This window comes from Notothenia coriiceps, unplaced genomic scaffold, assembly GCF_000735185.1.
Source record: "Notothenia coriiceps isolate Sejong01 unplaced genomic scaffold, NC01 NC01_scaffold00000339, whole genome shotgun sequence".
Lineage (NCBI taxonomy): Eukaryota > Metazoa > Chordata > Actinopteri > Perciformes > Nototheniidae > Notothenia > Notothenia coriiceps.
Window position 1 is genome coordinate 13,346,912 of NW_011333040.1, and position 15,487 is coordinate 13,362,398.

A 15,487-nucleotide genomic window follows, 5' to 3' on the forward strand; every position below is an offset into this window, starting at 1 on the left:
CCCCCCCACCTGCAGGGGGCCAGGCATCTCTGTGGGGGCCTCCTCCAGAACCCCAGACGGACTGCCGCACCCTGCCCCCCTGTCAGGGTGCTCCCACTGGGGTATCAGTCTGGAAGCACAGGGCCTTCTTCTGGTACCTAGACCTCGGAGCTGCATCACTGGTCCCCCCCTCCTCTTTTTAACTCTGTTTCGCGTGTTTGCTTTGTCGTTCGTTTCTTTCCCTTTGTTACTACCGGCACAAAATGTTTTTACGGTACGTAAAATGCTCATGATAATGTTGTCAGTCTGGTGTGTGCATGGAGAGAAAAAACTAAACACAAGAGAGAAAAAATAACTATTAAATGTCTGCAAGTGTTATGCAGGGGGGGGGGACTGGTGATGGTGACACAGCTTAGATTTTTACACCGTGAGATTAGCGTTGTTTTCCTTGTTCACCACTGGCTGACGTCCAGGCCAGTTGTCTTTGTATAGATGTATATTAGGCCTCCTAGGAGGTTGACCAATAAATAAAATGTATGTCACTTTGAAATATCACAAGGGTTCAAGATCACTGTAAAAAAAAAAAAGCAAAAGCAAAATAGGGCCGTCTAATTTTTTCACATTCTTTGGGGAGGTCATTCCCTCACCCCAGCACGTTATCATCCTACCTTTTAGTTTATGTAATTTTGAGATTTAAACACAAGCACAAGAGCTTGATTTTTTTTACGACAAAAAGTTTAACTTTTTGAAAAAAACACGTAGTTAAAAAAAGAAAAAAAGAAACAACCCCGTCACTGGTTCCATTCATTTATTTTGTCTGGTTGTTTTCGGAAACAAAACAACTAACAGAAAAAGGAGCTCACAGTTTCCCTCGTGCGTCTCTGTGAAAGTAACCAATCAGAACGATTGGCCGGGAATACCAATGCTCATCCTCCGTTCGGCCTGCAGACTCCTCCCACTGGGGGAAAGGGGCGGGGCCAGCATGTCTTTGGAGCCAGTTGCATGCACTTTTTTGTAAAACAAAAACAGATACGGAAAAAAGAAACTGAACTAGATACGTGTGTTAGTTCCACATGCTGTAGGGCCGCTTGTATGTTGCATGCAGTTGTACAGTTTGCTCGTACTTGAATATTAAAGAGATCAAACTAAGAAACCGAAGCCATTCCAATTACGCAAAGAACTGCAGTCCACACCCTCAGTCCGGTGCTGAATGTCTCAAACTTTACGATTACGTTGATGTCTTTCCTCCGCGCTCTGGAAGATGAACTGAGCACACCTTGCAGCCCCTCCCTCTCATAGTACGCCTCCAAGCGGCTGACATGAATAAATATGTACAAATCAGATCTATGGAAATATGAATTATGTTTCAACATAATGATTTCAGATATGCTAACACATGTTAAGTTATATAAAGAATGAATACAGATGCACAGAGTCATATCGTGTGAATACTCAACAGCCATTCAGCGGGTCTTCATTGAGTGACACTTGCAGAGGGGCTTATAATGAGGAGATAATACGTCATGTCTGAACACTCTTTGTGCTTCAAACGTCTGATCGACCCGGCCATGTTCACCTCAGAACGACTTTTTCTTTCCATCGTCCGGTGAAGCTGGTTTAACTTTCTTTTTTCTTTGTCAGTATTAACGGGAAAAAAATCGCTGATTGTTTACAACTTCTGTGTTCCACTGAAACAAAAAGAAAATTAGAAAAAAAGTAAAGCATTCACTGCAACATTACTTGTTTGTATAACAGATGTGGCTCAAATGATGTGTATGTTTTATATTTTAAAAAAAGTTCATTTTTATTATTTACAAATAAAAAGAATGTGTGGAAGAAAAAGTGCTCCTCGACTCACTCTCATTTTAATATCTTACAAATATCAATGATATCATCAGTCCAAATAATCCATTTTATTTCTAAATCGTGCAGTTGTAGTAAAAATGTAACTTAAAGATATCACCATGAAATGTCCACAGTTAATAACTTTAAATAATAACTATCATAGATTGAGATACATTTCTACATAGTGGTATTAATTCATTTACTTTAAGAACCCTCAATGCCCACTGTACATTGTTATATAGGTTTGTGTGCATGTAAATGGTCTGCAAAGGCTAAAATCCTAAAGTGTCTCTCCCCCTCCCCCGTAACACCTCCATTGAACTCTTTAATTTGCTTCGGTAACCTAATGACATCACTATGTAACACTCGCGCTTCTATTGGCAAGTGCTCCAACACATTGCACCTGATAGGCGAAGGGGTGGGACATATACATTACATGTTACTTGTTAGACGCTTTTATCCAAAGTGACTTACACACTCAATACTGTGGGCAATCCCCACTGGAGCAATTTGGGGTGAAGTGTCTCAGGGACACAACGACATGCTGACTGCAGTGGGGTTTGAACCTGTGATCCCCTGATACCAACACCAACGCATAAACCACTGCTCCACAGCATACATGACGCAAACGATGACTCAATGACGCAGCACCAGTCGGACTCTGGGCGGTGTGAAAAGAGCCGGAGCTAAAACGAAGAACCGGTTCTGAACCTGAAAAGCTCTATCACGGAGCTTGAACCGGAGTTGCGTTGGTGTGAATGAGGTATAAGAGGTTGACCAATCAGAACAGAGCCGGCCAGCTGACCAATCAGAACAGACTGGGCTCTGGTTTCAGACGGAGGGTGAAAAGAGGTGCTGCAGCACAGGCAGTATGAGGAAAACAAAGAGGCTCTTCTCTTTCCTCAGAACTGTTACGTAGCAACATGCCAAGGAAAGACATCATCTCACATATGAGAGGACCCTCTCTGGAGAGCAAGAGTTTTATTATGTAGTATTTGTTGATAAAAGCTCATGACAGGCGAGTACTCTCACAATATCACACCATAACTCTGTGCCTCGGGTGCTGCTGAGGAGGGGGATGTTCAAAACGGCCTCATGTGTGACCTCACGTGATACAGTGCAGCAGAGGGCTTGGGAGATTTATGTTCCACATCCTCTTGTTAAATAAGCACAGGGCCCCCCAAACAACATCTGCAGGCAATCTCCACTAACCCCCCCACCAGCAGCCCATGCCATGCCAGCCACCATCCATGGCTTCATCAGGGGTCACGACCTCCCTGTACTAAGCGTGGATACGAAAAGAGAGCCGCAGAACATACACGTCAGAGGGCAACATCACATTTCCATGCTGCTCCCAGGAAGTGCGTTAATCCATCTAATCAGGTCAGAGGTCACACATTGATGGAGACAGGGATCGTGAGTGGAAGTGGAAGATCATTTTTCATATTATCCTCTGAGATGACCTTCCCAAAGAAACTGGGTTTGAAGAAAAGTAAGCAAACAAGAACTTTGGGAAAAGGGATGTGGAAGCTGAGTTATGTCTGTTGACAGGATAAAGACGTGAGACTGTTTCTTCTTTCTTCACTTGAAGACGCTCGACAGGGCCTGCTGTAGGAAGTTAACGCATCATGTGACCAGATCAGAAAATAACTGCGCACTCTGTGAACTCACCACAGCTTTCTCTCAAGAGGAAAGAGAGGAAATGTCCCCCTTCAACAGAAATAACACCTACTATCACAAGATGTTTCTGGTGTTTCTGGACCATGACCTCTCAGGCTTTGAATCACCATGTTTGTATACAAATTGAGAAAAGGGGATTTTATTTGAATGTACAGTTTTTTCCGATGTGTGGATTGTTTTGTTATGGATTTATTTGTACCTGTTAGCCCATACACTATTTATCAAATGTCCAAAATAAAATAAAATGACGAGAACTATTTATAAAAGAGTCTTTAAAGTATACGTCATCATATTTCATATATTTATTTACGCATTACGGCACATATTGCCACTCCACTAAGTATAATTCACTTCTTCATACTTTACATAAAAATATATACTAATATATAGACGTTTTATTTTCTTTGACACCCCTGCCTTACATTCAACCTGAGTGTTTGCTGCAGTCTCCAGGAGAGGGCGTAGTTTTGTTGGGGACAGAGGGAGAGAAGCCCCTTCAGAGGGTGAAGCACGCAGCTTCTGTAAATGTGACAATACTCTGTATCTCACACACTGAGTATTTCTGACAGAATGCTGACTCCTGTTGCTGGTAAAGCTGTCATCCACACACAGATTCCCCAACTTTGCAACAAGTGCTTTATTTGATTCCTCCTGTCAGCTCCATTATGAAAAGCTTAAGAAGAATACTCTGTAAAGTAAAAACAGAGTGTGAAGCGGAAGTTCATTTAATCACATTCAAACCACATTCACTTTAACCTACAGTGACTCAAAGCAGGTTCAGTTCATTTAACTTCTGGATTAAAAACAGTTTACTCTGATCAGACCGATGCATCTCGATTAATCTGTGCATAATATTAATATTACATCTGCACCATGGGAAATGTCTCATTCATGTTTCAGTAAATGTGATAAAACTCATCACTAAAGGAGCTTTATTTGGTCACAGCTTGATATATTTTGCAGATGTTCAGTGGTTACCTTTCCCGTCATCCACGTGGAAAATCCATCAGAGCCCATGTCACCTGATAGGCTGGTGTAATTTGGAACCTTTCGGGAAATTAAATTACGCTTTTCAGGAGCGACGGTTGTTCAATTGCATTTCTGCTGCATTGGCGTAAAAGCTCCACCACAAGGAAATAAAAAAACATCTGCTGGCGGATGAGAGCTTTATTCTTGAGGGATGTGATGGGGGGAAACCAAATGAAACTGTTGTCTGTATATATAGAAAAATAAAGTCACTCTCGGGCACGAACACCACCGATGTGCATCTGCCGTGGACGCGCAGCTTTGTGTTGAAGCAACAGGCGGTAAAGCGCACTGGGAAGAGAGCCTGGGTTGACATGTAAGGCTAAAAAATACCCTCCCCGCCCCTAGACACACCGTGTATCTATAAATTATTATTTGTTGCCACCTTGGACAGCAACGTGCACTGGGAAGGCGCGTGGATACCTTTTACGCGCAGCTGTGTAAGTGGATGATTCGAGGAGAGGTTGATGCGGAAAGAGGGCGGTCAAAGTGTGACGGCTAGCAGCGCGGGCTCCGGCAGCGATAACTGTCACAGACACGTGTAATGTGTTAGGCACATGCTTGGAAAGACCTCCGTGCAGCACTTGATGCCAGTTTTGGTGATGCCATGCCCCGGAACCACAGCGGAGACGAAGGCGGCGGCACCGGGCTCTGGATGAGGACATCGCCGGTGCACCGCACTGAAGACTACGACTTGAAGGATGTGGAGTCCGGGCACAGGATGATGAACAACGCGGGAGAAGGCTTGCTGTCGGCAGGTGCCGCCGGGACGGAGAGCCTGCGGGGGAAGCAGGGCGCGCGGCTCAGCCTGCTGGGGAAGCCGCTCATCTACAGTGCGCAGAGCGGCCGCAGGAACGTGCGCTACCGGCGGCTCCAAAACTACCTGTACAACGTGCTGGAGAGACCGCGAGCCTGGGCGTTCATCTACCACGCCTTTGTGTGAGTTTGTTTTAATTGTATTTGCATGCAGGGTAGTGTGTTGTGAAGCTGCACACCTGTTGATGCTCTTCTAGCCCCTCTGCAGGAACACACACTTCTTAATCTAACATAATCTTAAATTAAAACAGCAGTGGTGACATTTATTTGCACACATCACTTTATGATGGCTGACATGTGCCACGTGATGGATGTCATGCATGCACAGCTTGGAACACATTAGATTTACTTTATTGAGCTTAGTTTGGGAATTTGTTTTGTTACTGTTGGAACACATGATGACCTTTTCTTTGGGCAACTTCACAGCCTGCAAAAATAATCCCCTCATCTGTTTGATTGACACAGTGCAATGCAAATGCAGTAAGACCCCCCTACTATTTCAGTTTTGCATTTGAGTTTAAATGCAAGGTTTAACCCACTCTGGGGTTAGTGGCAGTTCTGCAGTTTCACTAGAATATGAACATGTAGTAGTGTTTCCATTCATTTCTACAAGTTTGAGGCTCTCTGTGATAACGTTTATTTCACATCACTGTAAAATAAAGTCTTCCTCTCCGTCTTTGAGGCATCCAGCTGCATTTGATTTCCCGCGTGTGACTTGTTGTTGTGGCATCATGACTCTGAGAGGAAGGAAGTGGAGGCTCATGCTGACTGTAGGGCACCATATTCATTTTTTGGTGTGTGTGTGGGTGGTGTTATGTGTGCACCAGGAGGAGTGGTTGGAGAGAGAGGCGAGCTGCTGCTTCAGCTCATGATCCAGCAGATCAAGAAACTGATGGCTTTTATTTTGAAAGTGTAAATGCTCAGTGATGTTCAGCTGTATTTTTCTATAAATTCTTATAATTAACTTTAAGTCATGTTTTTAAACGTTCTACTTATTACAGAATGTTCCAGACTAAAATTTCCAGCAGAACAGATAAGTTATAAGTGAAATAGCAAGTTCTTTCAAGGTTTGCTTGTGTGTTTAGCCTTTAGCTTGCCTACTGTTGCTGGCAAGCTAAGCACATGCTAGCGCTAGCCTGAGCTATAGGGACCATATTAAAACATTGTCATCATTTTACTGCGCTAAAATAATTGTAATTCACGATTCTATCCAGATATTACATTTAATTTCATTTAGATGATGGTTTGTAAGTGCTAGTGCATTGGTTTAAATAAGATGAAAATGTTTAGCCCTACGTAAAGATATAAATGTTCTTTCTTTTTGACAAATTATTGGCAAAATAATTACCAAAAGCTTAGAACTCTTAAAGTGGAACTATTGTAATTACTTTTTCTTGCATTTTGCTATAAAACAAATGTTTTAATTGCATCACAGATAACATACACATCATTCTTTAGTTGTTTTTATTTAGTAAAAAACAATCAATCTTAAATAAACAAGGCTTAATCATTACTAGGTCATGTGATGATTGTCTTAAAGGTCCCATGTCATGCTTTTCTGGTTATTACCCGTCCCCTTGTGTGTTATGAAGGTTTTTCTGCATGTAAACGGTCTGCAGAGTCAAAAACCCTCAAAGTACACCCTGTAGCGAGTAAAACTCTAACACAGAGAAGACCTGTCTATGCTGCCCCAGAATGCCTCGTTGGACATTTTGGTTTTTCCATTGTTTGCTTCCTGAGTATGGTGACGTGACCATAGGTCCAAATGGACCAATCTGTAGAGCTCCTCACACACACACTCACTCAGCCTTATCTTTTCTCAGCCGCGCTACTCCGCAGAGTTTCGCCGGCACACACCTTATCTTTTCTCGGCCTCGGCTCCGTGGATCTCCACTCACAGTTCGCCACACACTCACGTGTGTGCTCAGGCTGAGTCTCGCTGTCTCGCAGATCCCACGCAGCAACCAGGAAACGACACCAGTAATCCAGCTCACACTGTCCGCTCCTCGAGCGGAGCAGCGAGCCCCGCAACGTCCCGCCAACACGGCACCCAGACCCCAAGCAGCATTCTCATCTGTTTGTCATTACTGGTGTCCTTTTCTGGTTGCTAACAAACGCCATTGTAACACATAAACACACATCAGAGCACAGTGGGCTCACAGGGAGGGGGGTGGGTGGCAGGAGCTCCAACAAGCCGTTTAGGACAGAGAGTGAATACACATACTATACAGAGATGCTGTATGAAAAACCCAATGTGATTTTGGAACATTGAACAATATAAATCTATTCTAGTATACCTCAACAATGGAATTATGATCAGTAGAAATGGCCCTGACATGGGACCTTTAATTATGTTATGGGCAGTGGCGAGCCGTGACTTTTATACCTAGGCCCTCTGACCCCCACCCCTTCCCTCGAGTTATTATGTCACAGCGTATACTTCAGCGGAATATCAAAACAACGGCCCGGGGTGCAAAACGCATCAATGAAAGCGACCCTCTACCACACAAAACAACACCTGTAAATAACCCTATTTGTGTTCTTTGAAATTGAAAAGGATATTGCATTGTGTTTGTTAATTTTGTTGCAGTTGTATGTGTAATTTGGCATGCTTTTATTTTGAAGGCGAGTTAACGCTGTTGACACAACTGCAACAAAATTAACAAACACAATGCAATATCCTTTTCAATTTCANCGAGATATTCAAGTCGCGGTAAATGGTTATACACCGTTATGTTTTCCAGATACTTTACCGGGAGGCAAGACTCTTTGTACGATGTGATGCATGTTTACATCGTGGTTCAAAAAAACATATTCTCTGTATAGTTAGATCCCCCCTTCATGAATATGGATTGGGGGGTTGAATTTTTTCTCAAGTCATCTTTGCATAAATTAGGGCGTGGTTACTTTGATGGACATGTACATGCCTCACTTTCAGCTAACAGCAACTTGTCCACTCTGCTAGGCTACAACCATAGAGGCTACAACGTTAGTTAGTTGTAGTTACTGTACTTGACCCTTTAGCTTTAGCCGTGTTCGTGGTGATTGTGCCTTTTAGGGAATATTGTTACAAATACCAGACAATTAAAATGTTGTGCTGTGCGCTTGAATGTACTAACAGGACTTCCAAGAAGTCTAAAATTATAATATTATACATGTCCCGTTCGCAGGTGTTTGTGTGCTTGGTAGCTTAGCTTGTTACTTATTAGCCATTTAAGGACGTAACCCTTTATACTATATACATTTTAGTTTATGATTCAGCCTTGGGTAAGACTTTTATAGTCTATGGCTATGACGCCCATAATGCTAAACGGGAGCCTACTAAGGGCTTCTCGGCAACTCTGCAGAATCCTATGGGTGACGTCACGGACACTACGTCCATTTATATATACAGTCTATGCTTTTAACACTAGAACCGCCAGAGATTTTTTATACCTAAAACCGCCACCGGGGTCAAGTTGACCCAGCATTAGAATGCATTGATTTTCAAGATAAAAGTATTGCTTTAAAAAGAAAAATGGTCCTGTGGTATTGGTATTTTGACAAGCAATTTTGTTAAATTGTTTCGTTTATTAACAGTACAACATAGCGTTTCGTGTGGCGGTTGTCGTTGTTGGGTCAAAAGCAAACAGCTGTTTGCTGCGGAGCGCAGCGCGAGCAGTCTCCCGTGAGCGCGGTCCTTCACTACAGACTGTCGCTATCAATATCTCTCTAAATCTATCTCTCAATCTATAAGGAACCGCAGTAGACAAAAGGGGTTGCTATAGCAACACGTCATGTTTGTTTACGCTAAATCAATAGCGCGAAAAGGAGTGGCGGAAATAGGCATAAATGGCCATTTTTGGGCGATTTCTTCAATCTGACTTCATATTGACCATCTTTAACAACATAGGGTGCTCCATAACACACTTTCAGGAAAAGTCACAGACTGGGAGACTTTAATATTTTATTGAAAAAAAGTTACATACAATAAAAAACAGCTCTGGGTCAAATTGACCCGATTGGCGGTTCTAGTGTAAAATGTGTGCAAATCTCAATGGCTTTAAAACATGGGCACTTGCTCAAGGAAATGACATTTTCATTCATGAAAAAAGTAGTATTATTGTTGATTTTAACGACAGTCGATTAGCCCAGCAAAGAAAAGTGAGTTATCTCATGTAAATGCCCTCAATGTCAATTTTTTTCTGTGGTAAGCAAAATCACAAATCTTGAAGGTGATGTATCAAAGTAAGACATTTCAATTCCGTGTTAAAACTAATGCAAAGCAAAAAGTAATTGGCAAAACCAGAAAAATAAATCTAAATCAAACCCCTAACCAACGAGAAGATGCTTAAATGGATGTAGTTCCAATCTAATATGATCTTAGCTCTATTAGCGTTTTGAAGAATTAAACTATTTTAAGTAAAACTGCCATAACAGCAGTGTGGACAGTAATACATTTACGCAATAATCTTCTCTGTATGACTGAAATGGTTTATTGATTTAATGTGTATTGGGTTTTTCAACCTTGTCTCTCAGAATGTAAAGTAAAATGCACAATGTCAGAGTGTCCCTTTTAGGGGTGTGAGAGGTAACGTTGTGGTGTTGGAGCCAAATCTTAACTGGCCACCTTCACTGATATGTGGCCCTGTCCCTCTGCTAGCAAGAAACCATCGAACTGTGAAACGAGCTTTTCCAAACTTGTCCAAAGCCCACAAAGACGATTTACTATAGTGTCAAGAGAAGGAGCAGCAGAAAACCTTAAAAAAAAAAAAAAAGAACATTTGTACTGCTACCTTGTCCGATGAGAGAGAAAAGTCAGGGTAAGCTGTTGCATCACACACACGCTTTACTTCTTAATGCAGTGAAATATGATAAATGACTCAAAGCGGATCAGACCAGGGAAATATTCACTTAGGAGATGATTTTCTTTTTAGACTTATTTTTCCTAGAAGCTATGACATGATTGGCATGACTTTAAATAGAGAATTCATTATATCTAACATTATGGTGCCAACACAAGTGATTTTTTAATCATTATACACATATAAACAAATATATGCAACTTCAAAACGGCAACTACACACACAAAATTGCACGATTAAATTAAATGTGACTCTCGCAATTAATCTGGAACCTTTCCAATTAATCTGGAAAACTCAATACTAATTAATCACATTCAATTTGACCCAAAGTTCTTCCCATCATTCCAGCATAGATGTTTACCATGAATTGCTTGGCAGTGAAATGGCAAAGAAAGCAAAGATATTAGCACAAGCTACATGTACTGCACTGACTTGAGACCAATGACACCATACCTCGGCGTATCCGCACACCTAATCCATGACAAATGGCAACTGCACTCGTCCTTTAGTGAATACGGAGGAATAGGCATTTTGTCAAACCATTTTGTCAAACCATTTTGCCAAACCATGCGCCAGTTTCCTGAAGTTGGAGTGGGAGATAGTGGACAAGGTCACTACTGAAGGAATACATGTGCCCACAGTATGATTACTACCATACGTATACATATGCCCTGTGTAGCGCACTCTATACAGAGGGGGATCACAGCCGCTCTACCTGACATTCGCTTTGAGGATGCTTTTGATAAGTGTCAGTAAACTGTCGCATTTAATGGCAATATTTATGAATACGTGTTATAATAAAGTTAAAAAAACCTCTGATTTATCTTACCAGTTTGTCTTGCATTTCTCTAATACAACATCCCAAGTGTATTTGCTAATAAACCCCCCCTCAAATGCCAAGGAAATACTGGTATTTTACAATTGGGATTAATCATGATTAACGCAATTACATTTTTTTAATTGATTGAAAAAACTAATTATTACATTACATGTTACTTAGCTGATGCTGAATGCAAGTTACCTAAACTTCAATACCGTAGATTACACGTCTAAGGAAGCAATGTGGGGTTTGCTATCTTGCCTAAGGACACTGCGACAAGTTGACTGCAGTGACTTGGATTGAGCCGCTGACCCTCTTGTTTGTAAATCAGTATTTTTCCCATTGTAATCTGCTGTAATACTGCTCACACAAACACGTAGAGGAACATCTATAAACTGTACCTCACACCCTGATGTTAGTTCTGACACAGTCGCATTAACACCCTCCCAAAAACACTCGGCACACACACAGAGACACACTTGGATTAAATGCAGAATCCAGGCCAGGAACAAAGTGAAAAGCTCTGCAGGGTAAATCCGTCTCTAAGCCAATATGTAGCCCTAACTCCACACTGTGACTTCCACCCAGATCTATCAAAACAGCTCATTCACAAACATGGCAAAACACACCAGCGTAGAATGGAACATTGCTATTCCCGGAGGAAATAATCTCCTAAAACCATTACAGGGAACAACGTAGGTGCAGTAGCTACGGGGAGGATTATGGCCGAAACCCTCTCATACACACACTCTATTTTGCTCACTTTCTTTATGCTGTACATGTTTGTGTGTGTAAATAGAAGCTGCTAGACGGAACTACTGTAACAAGCAAAGCTTATTTCAAAAACTGGAACGAAGTGTGTTTTTGTGTGTATACAGGACGTGCATCAGTGTAGTGTGCCAACATTAGTGTGCCAACATCAAGAGAAAGTGCATTGTATATTGAATACTGTATGCATGTCTATCTGTGTAAACTAATTACATGTACGATGTATGTAGGAGGGCACATTACATATGAGGCTTGTTGAAAAAACACTTGTTTGTGTACAAGCATACACAAAACAGATATAAACGTTATATACTCGAGATTCGGAAGACCACTGTTTTTGGCTCAAGTAAAGACATAAGAATGGCGAGTCCTGGTGGTCTTGAAGTCTGAGGTATATGGCAAGAAATGACCATGTGACCTTAAAAGAAATTAGAACCTTCAAACCATCTTTTCCTGTCACTTAGTAGTGCTGCACTAACTTAAAGGTCCCATGTCATGGCCATTTCTACTGATCATAATTCCATTGTTGAGGTCTACTAGAATAGATTTACATTGTTCAATGTTCCAAACTCACATTGGTTTCTCACACAGCATCTCTGTATAGTATGTGTATTCACTCTCTGTCCTACACAGCTTGTTGGAGCTCCTGCCCCCCCCTCCCTGTGAGCCCACTGTACTCTGATTGGTCAGCTCTCCCACTCTGTTCTGATGAGTCCACCGGCGTTACAGCGGAACTTCATTGATTATGAGTTACAATGGCGTTTGTTAGCAACCAGAAAATGACACCAGTAAGGAAAAACAGATGAGAATGCTGCGTGGGTTCTGGGTGCCGTGTTGGCGGGACGTTGCGCGGATCGCTGCTGCGAGGAGCGGACAGTGTGAGCTGGGTGGATCTGCGAGACAAGCGAGACATCCCGCGGGAAGGGGCGGGGGTGCTGAGGGGGCTGCAGCACCCCTATCTGCGAGGCTCCACTAGCTATATATATTATATATATACTATATTTGTAACACAATATTAGAGGGATTGATAATTTTTGCATCATAAACTTCCTTATCAGTGTATAATATAATACAATGATCATGATGTGATTTTAATAGAATCTGCAAAAATGTGGTTTGTTAAGTTTGTATAAAACAATTTGTAGGGTGGTATTTCCCCGATGATCCACAATACTTATTACGAAATGGCATTTTAACACATTTTTAGCTTTTAACAAATATTATGTTTTCTGCAATTTGGATATTGCACCAGTCCATATTATGATTTTGAAACTATTTTGATTTAAGTCTGAGTATCACTCATATTCTCAGCTGTGCAAAAGGCTGGATTTTTTTAATTATTATTCTTTTCCAATTCTGGGCAACAACCTCTATACAAACTTGGATCGCAAGCTTAAATAGATGCATACAAAAAGAAAATAAAGAAGTTGCGAAATTGGCAGATAAAAAAATATAGGAAGGTAAAATGCCCAGCTGGCAAATCAGGTAATCAGGTGCTGATGAGCTGGTTAGGGGGCCCACTTTGAATGTTAAGCTTACGAACTACAACCAATTCTGATTTTAAATGTATTTCAAATGTCTGTCCTTGTGCATACACACAGTTTGTTTTGAATCTACACTGGTTGTTTAGCATCTTGCCCCTGAGGCACGTGCCATGTTTTATTTTAGTTCTGAAATCATTTAATTCAAGTCTACTTTATCAATGATTTACTTGCCATGATATTTACTGACAATTTGGGAAATAAATAGCTTCCTCTTACTGGTAATGATCCACAGATAAATAACGATTTATTAGAATAACTATTTTTTTCTCTGAACACCTCCAAACAATCTCTATCGCATCATGTTTCTCATCACATCCACACGTGTCTACCTGTATTGTAATTAAAATGAGGGGCCCAAGGTGATACTTTGGCAAAAGTTGTTAAAAAGAAGATGATGGAACGCAGCTGTTGCCCTCGGTTACCAGGTGTTTTGGATGGAGACATTGGTAAGACTGGAAGAAGGGAGTTATTAGTAGTGAAAGGAGTTTACATTTATCTAAAAGGCGTTATATGGAACTGGGTGAACATTGTTTTCAATGCAACTGTCTAAAATCATCTGTTGATTTGTGAAACTGTAGAATTATTAATTATATACTTTATTCGTAAGATTTCTGTGGTTATTTTGTCTCTGTCCTCAGCTGCTTGTATAACACATTTTAACTAGTGGCTTACCATGCAAAGTTGTGCCTTGATAATGGAAAACAACCATCCAATAAAAACTGCATGTGTAGCAGATATTATACATCATTCTATAAAAGGTATAGGCTGACGGGAATGGCAATAGAGTGGTGCAGTGACGCGTCCTAAAACCCGGAAGTACGCTGCACATGGGTTCCCTCCGGTTCCCTCGACAAAAAAGCAATGCAATTTCTCCATATGATTTTGGAACATAGCTGGAAATAAGGTCTGTGTTTGACACACATTTAAGAGATGGATCACGTTTTGTTCAGCCGGATAATATCCACATGTCTACCCTACTTTTATAATTTTCTAATCGTAAATCTAATCGCCAGAAGCAAAATGCTAACGTTATGCTATAAAGGAACTACAGCAGGGTCGCTGCTTCAACGTCACTTCAACTTCAACGTTAAGATCCATATTCAAAAATACAGATTCAAAATTGTACAAGTTGAAACGTTTGTTTTAACAGTTTGCAGATACATGCTTTCAAGCAGAACAGGGCAAACTAACTTAGAGGGAGTGTTTACGTGTTCGGTGTAATGACGTACAACGTCCTCGACAACTTCTGTAGTCCTATTCAGCCACTTGTTAACAACCATCGTTTTTCAGACACGTAAACTCTTCAAGAATCACCAGTGGGGTCACTGCTGATGTATGTAATGTCATAGAACAAAACGTGATCCCTCTCTTAAATTTGTGTCAACCACAGACCTTATTTCCAGCTATTTTCCAAAATCCTATAGAGAAATTGCATTGACTCTGAGTCGAGGGAACTTCCGGGTTTTAGGACCCGTAACTGCACCACTCTACTGTTGCAGGTATTAGGACATAAACTGAAGTACTGGAATACAACCTCTGGGGACATCAGTAAAATATATCTAGAAGATGGATTGGCTCAAAACATAGTCCAGATTTTTGGATATATGGTACAAATGTGTAACTGTTAGTAATGCTACAGGAACTATCAGAGGATTGCCAAGGTCAGTATGATACATTCTCTAAGGTCCATTTCTGAACAAAATATCACCGCAATCTATCCAATAGTTGTGATAATTTTTTTTCAATTTGGACCAAAGTCGTGGGCATACCAACTGATATTGTCATCGATACAGTCATTCCCCTTGTCTGGCTTTTTTTGTATGTTTGATAGTTTGCCTGTGTATGAACACGTTGGTAGTGCAGGTTGGCTTCCATTTACAAATACCTTAGGCATGTAGGTTGTTGTAAATTTAGCAGAATTGACTCGCATCAATATTCAGAGCTGCCCTTTGTACACGTCCATGTACAGTTTTCTTCTTGACAAGTGAATATATTTTGGGAGAGGACATGGGGTATGCATCATACCCTCAGGCTTTGGTCACAGTGGTGTGCAAATCAAAGAGGAAATGTTCTGCCTCATTTATTCCCTCTATTCATTTCTCTGCAAAAAAAAAACCTGCGTTAACCAAAATAAATATGCCGTCTCTTTAGCCCGTTTGTCGCCG